The sequence below is a fragment of the Schistocerca cancellata genome, chromosome 5 (genome assembly GCF_023864275.1).
Source record: "Schistocerca cancellata isolate TAMUIC-IGC-003103 chromosome 5, iqSchCanc2.1, whole genome shotgun sequence".
Classification (NCBI taxonomy): domain Eukaryota; kingdom Metazoa; phylum Arthropoda; class Insecta; order Orthoptera; family Acrididae; genus Schistocerca; species Schistocerca cancellata.
The window spans coordinates 695,343,512-695,353,762 of record NC_064630.1 but is presented as its reverse complement, the minus strand read 5'-3'; the positions used below and the strand labels follow the sequence as shown (position 1 = coordinate 695,353,762).

The 10,251-nt window shown below is 44.1% G+C and overlaps 1 pseudogene; it reads right to left on the bottom strand.

The window, feature by feature from the left end:
• Positions 1–2,057: 2,057 nt before the first annotated feature.
• On the bottom strand, positions 2,058–2,175 carry LOC126189281 (5S ribosomal RNA; annotated as a pseudogene).
• Between the last annotated feature and the right edge of the window lie 8,076 nt (positions 2,176–10,251).

Here is a 10,251-nt window from a genome sequence, read left to right as displayed (position 1 = left end):
GGCGGACAGACTGGGCTGGAGTTTGCGGGTAGCTGACTCGTGTGTGGAAGGACGGAGCCGCCAGTGACAGGTGGCGGCTGACTGCGGGCGGCGAATGCGTCGTTACGCGCTGAGTCGAGGACGTTAATCACGTCTTTGAATCCGAGCCGCGCCCGCGCTTCTAATTGTTTACTCTCTCTTATTGTGTATCACGTCGCAGCAGGAGGGATCATTAAAATCTCTGGAGAAAAGCGGCTGGGCGGAGGCGCGCCCTTCCTGGCGCCACTAACGACTGCTGCCATTTGGGGACGCCGCGCAGAGCCAGAGCCAGCGACCCAGCTGTCACTGGGTCGCCAGGTGCTCGCCTGCTCCGCGCGCGATGCACGCGTTTAATGACGACGTAGCTGCTAGTTTAGAGCTGACTACTTCACAGGTAACGTCTAAAACGTAAACAGTCTGCTAGTAAAGCACTGGGCAGACGGTGTCACTGACTAAGGGACATCGTTATAGCTGCATGTTTTTAATACGTTGTCAGTTGTTGGACTGGTTTCACGCTGTCTGCATCCTATCTTTATACAGTTATTTTCACTCCAACATAACAATAATACATACCATACTCTATAAACTCATGTTGTAAAGTACTGGTCTTCCACATATAAAATCTGGTTACTTTTCAAGTGTGTTAATGTTTTTAAATATAATTCAGGTTAAGATTGTGACACCAGGGTGAGTCGCGTAACACTCCCATTATTCCGTTGGCGATTGCACGTATCGACAAGCGGTGTTCGGCGAATCATAGCCGACTATGGGGCATATACTTCGGTACATGCACAATAATCACAACGTTTATATTGACCGAGATAATGAGGCAAGTACATGTTTTTTAAATGGGACGATATACCTTTTTTTACCATCATTCGAACGTTCTGGAAAAGACGGGAATAGTGATGTAACGCATGTTGCTATTGTGATTCAAACATCGCTTAAAAGACGCTGGGAAATATTGTACGATTGAAGGTCGAGGCGGTCGCAAGCGGCTGCAGACTGTAAACACCACTCGCGTGACCCGCAGGCCGAGTTGCCGTGCTCTATGCAGCCTGCACGGCCTACGCTACGTAGGTAAGTCCTCGTCCACCCTCTTTTAAGCAAAGTTTGAATCACAATACCAAAATGCGTTACATCACTATATGCGTGTTTTCCAGAGCGTTCGAGTGATGGTATAAAAAAGAGTAGCCGGCCGGTGTGGCCGAGCGGTTCTAGGCGCTTCCGTCTGGAACCGCGCGACCGCTACGGTTCCAGGTTCGAATCCTGCCTCGGGCATGGATGTGTGCGATGTCCTTAGGTTAGTTAGGTTTAAGTAGTTCTAAGTTCTAGGGGACTGATGACCTGAGCTGTTAAGTCCCATAGTGCTCACAGCCATTTGAACCATTTTTAAAAATGTATAGCGTCCCATTTAAAAAACACGTACTTGCCTCATTATCTCGGTCATTATAAACGTTGTGATTATTGTGCATGTACCAACGTATGTGCCCAATAGTCCGCTATGATTCGCCGACAACCGCATGCCGATACGTGCAATAGCCCCCGGAATAAGGGGGGTGTTACGTCTTACACGACTCACCCTGTATATATCCAAAATGTCCATACGAACAGACAAAACACACACACACACACACACACACACACACACACACACACACATGCGCGCGCGCGCTTGCCTCTATTTCTTAAGATATGTGGGGGGACATATATACCATAAAAAGTATAAAGGGGTATATTTTAATTAGCATGATTTTGGTTCAAATGGCTCTGAGCACTATGGGCCTTAACATCTGAGGTCATCAGTCCCCTATAACTTGAAATAAGAAAAAAAAAAAACACTCTATCTTCAGGCCTCGAGTGGCCTACCGGGCCCATCCGACCGCCATGTCATCCTCAGTGGAGGATATGGATAGCAGGGGCTTGGGGTCAGCACACCGCTCTCCCGGTCGTTATGACTGTATTCTTGACCGAAGCCACTACTGTTCGGTCGAGTAGCTCCACAAGTGGCATCACGAGGCTGAGTGCACTCCGAAAACTGGCAACAGCGCATGGCGGCCTGGATGGTCATCCATCCAAGTGCAGGCCACGCCCGACAGCGCTTAACTTCGGTGATCTCACGGGAACCGGTGTATCCTCTGCGGCAAGGCCGTTGCCTCCCTAGAATTTAGAACTACTTAAACGTAACTAACGTAAGGACATCACACACATCCATGCCCGAGGCAGGATTCGAGCCTGCGACCGTAGCGGTCGCGCGTTTCCAGACGGAAGCGCCTAGAACCGCTCGGCCACACCCGGCCAGCAGCACGATTTTACAAGGGTATGCTGAAAAGTAATGAGTCATCAGTCTTCTGACTCATTCCATGCGGCCCGCCACGAATTCCTTTCCTATGCCAGCCTCTTCATCTTAGAGTAGCACTTGCAACCTGCGTCCTTAGTCATTTGCTGGATGTATTCCAATCTCTGTCTTCCTCTACAGTTTTTGCCCCTAAAGCTCCGTCTAGTACCATGGAAGTCATTCCCTGATGTCTTAACAGATGTCAGTGTTATTCACATATTCCTTTGCTCCCCGATTCTGCGAAGAACCTCCTCATTCCTTACCTCATCATTCCACCTTATTTTTCAATATTCCTCTGTAGCACCGTATATTAGAAGCTTCGATTCTCTTCTGTGTCCGGTTTTCCACGATCCATATTTCCCCACCATACAGTGCTGTGCTCCGAAGGTACATTCTCAGGAATTTCTTTCTCGAATTTAGGCCTCTGTTTGATGCTAGCAGACTACTTTATGCCAGGAATGCCCTTTTTGCTATTGCTAGTCTACTTTATATGTCCTCCTTGTTCCGTCCGTCATTGGTTATTTCCATCCTAGATAGTAGAATTCCTGAACTTCATCTACTCCTCGACCATCACTTCTGATGTTAAGTTTCTCACTGTTCACATTACGTTTGTCATTCTTCGATTTATTCTCAGTCCATATTCTGCACTCATCAGACTGTTTATTCCATTCACCACATCATTTAATTCGTCTTCACTTTCACTCATGATAGCAACGTCATCAGCGAATCGTGTCATTAATATCCTTTCACCGTGAATTTTAATTCCATTCCTGAACGTTTCTTTTATTTCCATCATTGCTTCTTCGATCTATAGATTGAACAGTAATGGCAGAAGACTACATTCCTGTCTCACGTCCTTTTTAATACGAGCACTTCGTTCTTGGTCGTCCACTCTTATCATTCCCTCTAGGTTCCGATGATGATGATGATGATGTTTGGTGGGGCGCTCAACTGCGTGGTTATCAGCGCCCGTACAATTTCCCAACCTTTGCTCAGTCCAATTTCGCCACTTTCCTGGATGATGATGAAATGATGAGGACAAAACAAACACCCAGTCATCTCGAGGCAGGTGAAAATCCCTGACCCCGCCGGGAATCGAACCCGGAACCCCGTGCTCGGGACTCTAGGTTCCCTCTTGGCTCTTGTACATATTGTATATCACTCGTATCTCCCTATAACTTATCCCTGAGCTTTTCTCAGAATTTGGAATATCTTGCCCCATTTCACATTGTCGAACGCTTTTTCCAGGATGACAAATCCTGTGAATGTGTCTTGATTCTTCTTTAGTCTTGTTTCCATTATCAACTGAAACGTCATAATTGCCTCTCTGGTGCCTTCCCCTTTCCTAAAGAAAAACTGATCGTCATTTAACATGTCCTCAATTATCTTTTGCATCTTCTATATATTATTCCTGTCAGAAACTTGGATGCATGAGCTGTTAAGCTGACTGTGCGATAATTGTCACACGTGTCAACTTTTGCAGTCTTCGGAATTGTGTGGATGATATTTTACCGAAAGTTATATGGTATGTTGCCAGACTTTTAAATAAAATATACGTTCTTATTCGTCATGTCTACAGATCACCTGTATTTGACAATGTAGTCAGCCTGGCGGCGAACTCAATTCTCCCAACAAAAGACCAGTTTGCTGATACATATCCGTAGAATGGGTGGCTTTGTTGACAGAGGCATAACCTTACTTCTGCTGGCATTGCTCTCTCTCTCTCTCTCTCTCTCTCTCTCTCTCTCTCTCGGTGTGTGTGTGTGTGTGTGTGTGTGTGTGTGTGTGTGTGTGTGTAGTTTGTTCTTTCGGAAATGTGGGGGCCTTATATATACTAATAAACCAACATAATTAAGATTCAGAATGGTTCAAATGGCTCTGAGCACTATGCGACTTAACTTCTGAGGTCATCAGTTGCCTAGAACTTAGAACTAATTAAACCTAACTAACCTAAGACAGCACATACATCCATGCCCGAGGCAGGATTCGAACCTGCGACCGTAGCGGTCGCTCGGTTCCAGACTGTAGCGCCTAGAACCGCACGGCCACTCCGGCCGGCCACAATTAAGGAATTGTGTCTTTAAACATTAAGGTTTCACAGACTTTGCCCCAGAAATGTAACATATTAATTCACTTGTAAAGTAATTCGTCGTTTGGAACTGTTGTATGCGAGTATATTGGAGTCCAATTCGGTAAAGAATCGGGCGGAGGCATTACTAACAGTTTGTAGAGTATGGTGTGTGTTTTTGTTATGTTGGGGTGAAAATAACTACATAAATATGGGATACACGGCAGTCTGAATCCAGCCGAATAGATAAAATCTTTGTTTTTATTAACTTCAGATTATTCAACCATAGGCTAATGATAAAATTCAGATCAAGTTTAGAGTATCCAGTGCAGACATTAACTCTTTGAATAATCGAAAGGACGAAACCGCATTGGGAAGAGTTGGGCAAAATTTTAGCTGAGATTCTCATAAACAAGCTGCAGAGTAAGATATTTGAACAAACTCTTGATGAATGAGAGAAACCAATGTTTCACAGACGTATGTTGAGGACATAGTCCATCAGCTATTTCAAAGGATGAGTGCAAGTCGTAATAAAGTTAGAGAGTACCTCGAAGAAGAAGGAAGCATAAGCTTTTTAGGTCTCTGACTTATTTGGCTGGCTTATTTAGAAAGCCAACAGCTACAGATACTGTAAAATACGAAGCACTGTCACCCACTCTCACCCTGAAAAGTATAATTGGTCTTATTTTACACACACGATCAAGAGGACATTACCTAGAACGTGCTGAAGTGTAATGCCTGCCTTATTTTTATGTGAATGCTCTTAAAGCGTTTCAAATACAACACGCGTTATTAACATTCTACATCTTTATTCTTCATGTCTGCATATTTATTTCTCAACATAGTCAAGCTGACGACGAATGCATTTCTCCCAAGGAAAGAACAACTTGTTGATACTTCATCGTAGAATATTTGCCTTTGTTGACGGAGCCACAACCTCACCTCTGCTTGCATCGCTTTATCACTATCAACGCGAAGTTTTGGAAACAGATGAAAATAGAATTGGAGCAAAGTCGGAACTGTGTGGACGACGATCGACGGCAGTGAACTTCATGTGTCGGATTGTTGCAGATATCGCAGCACTCGTGTGAGGTCCGGTATATTCGTGCTGAAGCAGCGTGTGCTCAATGTGTGAACGAACTGCTCGAATTCGAAACTCGACAACAGCACTTTGTTTTTCACGCACCGGCGTGTTACACACCACCCTGCAACAGGCAGTAACTCGGATCACTCTAGCGGCAAGAGACTCAACATATCTACACATGAAGTATTAAGTTGTAGAGTGTCAATAATATTTATCTTATTCAGAAAGGTTTAAGAGCTTTCACATAAAAATTCGGTGGCTTTACGTTTTATCACGTCCCTGTGTTTCCTGAGTCAGGCAGTCGTGATAGGGACGGTTGTGTTTGCAAAGGTATACGCGGATGTGATGTGTGACGACATCCGCCAGCAAAGCAAAGAGAGGTAATTGGAACATGTTGCTGACTCTTGGCTCACTAACACCAGAATGGTGTCTTAAGGTAAACTCAGGTGCCTCAGGTGAAAAAGTACGTGCCCACAACAGGCCAACTTGCCTGATTCGAGCCCCGGTATGTTACACAGTTTTAATCTGCTAGTAAGTTTCATATATTTTTGTATTTGAATATCAATATCTTACTACTTGTTTATTCAAAAACGAAAAGATCTTGTGCTTTGAGAAGGATGTCTGTGTATCGAGTAATCTGAGTGCTCCTTTCTATCGAGTAAGTCGTTAGTTTTAAAGTATCGAATAATACGAAAATTTTTGTGTCTCGAGAAGTACATTATGTGGCGAAAGTGAGCCCTGATCATTTCCATTACAAGAAGCTGCTTCCACCAAGCATCTGAACTCATTAACAAATAAGTTTTGTGTACTGCTTAAACTGAACTCAATTATCCTTTTGATAATGCCCTATAGTATAATAAGTATTTTTCGTGAAAGGAAAGCAATAATTGTGATATCAACGTACTCAGCCACCCACAGATGAGACGAACCTTGTGGCGCTTTGTCAACAGCGGTGTGAGACCCGCAGAAAATCAGGTAACCCATGGGCGGCGTAACTACTAACAGACGCTGCCTCAGGACCAGTAATTACCTGGACAGCATGGTGTGCACCTGCACAGCTACTGTGCCACGCAGAATTGTGGTGTCCGCGCGCCTAGACACTGCTGGGATCGGGTTGCAAAGCGGAGAGTCTTGCTACGTGTGGGTTTGAAGGCATTATACCAAAATAAATTCAAGAGAAGACAGTTCCGTAACCGTATTTTTTTTTATGTCAGCATGAGTCGTTTGTGTCTGAGCAAATTTACTCAAAAGTTGCAGAAATAAAGCTTTTGTTACACTGGACTCGCATTCGGGAGATTGACTGTTCAAACCCGCGTCCAATCATCCTGATTCAGGTTTTCCGTAATTTCCCTAAATCGCTTCAGGCAAATGCCGGGGTGGTTTCTTTGAATGGGCAATGCCGATTCCCTTTCCTAGTCCGATGGGACCGATGACCTCCTATTTGGTCCACTCCCCCATATCAACCAACCAACCGACTAAAGACACTGTTGTATACTGACATGAGAATTTAGGATTCCATGGTCTCTTTCAGTTTCAACAGAACAATTCGCCATATTACGAAACAGAAAATGTACCATAAGGCCGTCTTTGCACCGGACCATAACAGGACAACTAGTCCGGCCTGGTTCCGACGATCCATAGGTTTAATTGCCCTGAAGAGGCTACGGTAACACTGTGGGGATTTACCAAATTTTATGGAAGAATGGACAAAGAAAACAAAACCAGGGTCTCCCCATTTGCGCAGCTCAAAAATTCAAAGCTAACGAGCCAAAAGAAAGCCACAAATTTTAATCGATTATCCACCAATAAATTGCGAGGCAAATTTATTAAATAGCGAACGTCTCTGATTATTGAGCGAACTACTGCTATTGTGACAAATTTCTCCAAAAATAGGCTAGCGTGGCCCGAACACCACCAGACTGCGATCGGGAGATCAATTGCCCAGAACTTTAGTTTTAAACCCTCAGCTGCTTAAGGGGAAAAGTGCAATTCACCATGGAAAGTACGACTCATTGTGCTTGCCAATGTTATGGACGATACTTTCACTTATTTTACGAAAAACAGATGAACATAACAGAAACTTACCACACTTGGGGTAAAAAATATACGTTATCAAACATGAACTTGTCTGGAGCAGTGTCTACTCGATTGTTCAGTCGTTTCTCACTAAGTACGTTGGCTGGGGGCCACTCATTTGATTGGATACACCAACGTTTAGGAAGAAAGCAACTGACATTTTTACAGTGGTCGGACGGAGCCGCCGGCCACGGTGGTCTAGCGGTTCTGGCGCTGCAGTCCGGAACCGCGGGACTGCTACGGCCGCAGGTTCGAATCCTGCCTCGGGCATGGGTGTGTGTGATGTCCTTAGGTTAGTTAGGTTTAAGTGGTTCTAAGTTCTAGGGGACTTATGACGTAAGATGTTGACTCCCATAGTGCTCAGAGCCATTTGAACCATTTTTTTTTTCGGACGGAGCCACGGCACCCCGTCCTTTGACGCGGTACCGGTACAGAAAAGGCAAAACACGTTAAACTCGATAATTCTCTGGGAATGGCAGTGGCGACACGGTGTCCTCTGACCGAATGATGGCAACTACCAGCTCTGCCAACAGAAGCACGAACAACCTGCTGCCCAGCTTCCACGAAAAGCCCTCCTTAAGAGACTCACTAGGACAAATGGAACCTGAGACCACACCGGGAGCACACCTTCGTGGGGAGAAAAAAGGCCTGCGTACGCATGTCAAATACAATGTATGAAGCAGCCACTAAGTAGTGGCAGAAAATGAAACAATAATTTAATAGTAATTTCATAGTAATATGGAACAATCATGTTACAATGTGAACAGCTGCCACCTTTCGAAAAGGGTAACTGCCTTACTTATTAACAATGGCTGGTTTCTGTTTTCTTCTTTGCTAGAAGCAGCTTGTATTTTGTACACAGTATGAGACTACGGTCGAGCGTTTGACATACAATTGAGATGCTGGCGACATTTGAACCTGGTGACTTATACAATGAACAGACCGCTCCCAACAATATAATGTGAAACAATAGAAAAAACTCACTCAACGGAAACTAATGAAAGTCAGTATTTAAACAGGGGTGGCCTAATTAATGATGAAATATGAGAACCATAGCTTACATACTGATATTGAGAAAGGCGGTTCATCAAAACCACGACGTAAGATGAAAGGTCAGAAACAAATCTTGTTTAATACTAAGATGCACTACCTTGATTTCAGTCACTAAAGAGCCACAACTAATGTTTGTAACCTTCACGAAAATTCAGATGAATCATTCATTATACGCTATAATGCCGTGGTGCATGTAGGTCGAAACTAGACTTAATCGATACAACTAGTTATGCCCATGTAAACCTCTAGTGACTGCTGAATTAGTCCACAGATTAAAGAAAAGTTTCAGAAATGTACATAAAAGCACCAGCTCCGTTGTCTAAGTGCATGCTGGGTTCAACTATGTGACTGCATGTATTAATTTAGAAAAGCTAAATCTAACAAGGAGCAAATGACTTTGTGATCTCTTCGTCACGATGTTCACAAATGCGACTCATATTCGCAGGGTGGCTGCAGTGACAGCTGATAGTTATAAGTTGGGCCCTGACATCTACGACAAGCGCTAGATTAAGTTCTCTATCTCTGCCGTTTCAAGACGACGATGTCTCTGTTTCTCCAATAGCCCAAGACCAAGAAATTCCCCCTTTGGAAATCTAAGACGAAGTGAGTACCTGCCCCCCTCCTCAAAATCTTGCAGGTTCTGCAAGCATTGGCTTCGCACTAGCTATTCGTCGTAGACTTCCTGAGTTTCAAACAATGAAAAAGCTATAACAATAGCAACTATCTCCCTTCTCCTAAAGCAGCTTCTGCGATTAGTAATATACAGTTCTCAGAGTAGGACAGAAAACAGAAATTGTCTCTCACCATCAGAATGGTTTCACAAGTCGGCCAATGACGTCAGCTGCATATAAACACTCACGACTCTTCATTATTGCTATGAAAATAATTTATGTGAATGAATCCCAAAGTCCCTCACAAACATTAAACATGAACTGCTAATGACCTCATTTGAATTCAGCAGTTTGTTCACTCTCTGAGGGTGTCGTGCTTTCCCGTCTCCTTCCTGATCCACGTCCTTAGAAAGCATTCCTTACATTACTTGTCAAAAAAATGTTCAAATGGCTCTAACCACTATGGGACTTGACATCTGAGGTCATAAGTCCCCTAGAACTTAGAACTACTTAAATCGAACTAACCTAAGGACATCACACACATCCATGCCCGAGGCAGGATTCAAACCTGCGACCGAACCAGCAGCGGGGTTCCGGACTGAAGCGCCTAGAACCGCTAGGCCACAGCGGCCGGCACTACTTCTAACAACTGAAGTTTACAGCTTACCGAATGCCGTCTTCAAGCCTCTGAGACGATCTTTTTGAAACTTGGGACACGTTCTCTGACAGGTGTTCCTGTCCTGGCTTTTCGGCGATGAACAGTTTTACGATTCATTTGCAGTTGTACCCCTGCGGTTCCCACTCTCCTAATGTGAGGCAGTGAACAAGGCTACGGAAATACAACACGAATCTCTTTCACCCTATGGAAATGAAACTGAGAAGTACTTACTAGTTTTGCAATGGCTGGTGTTAGTTTCAGCTGCATTCATGTGCTCATGCACCACTAGTAATTTTAATTGATACGATTATCTAATTTTAATAGTGTGAATTAATGAGTCTATAT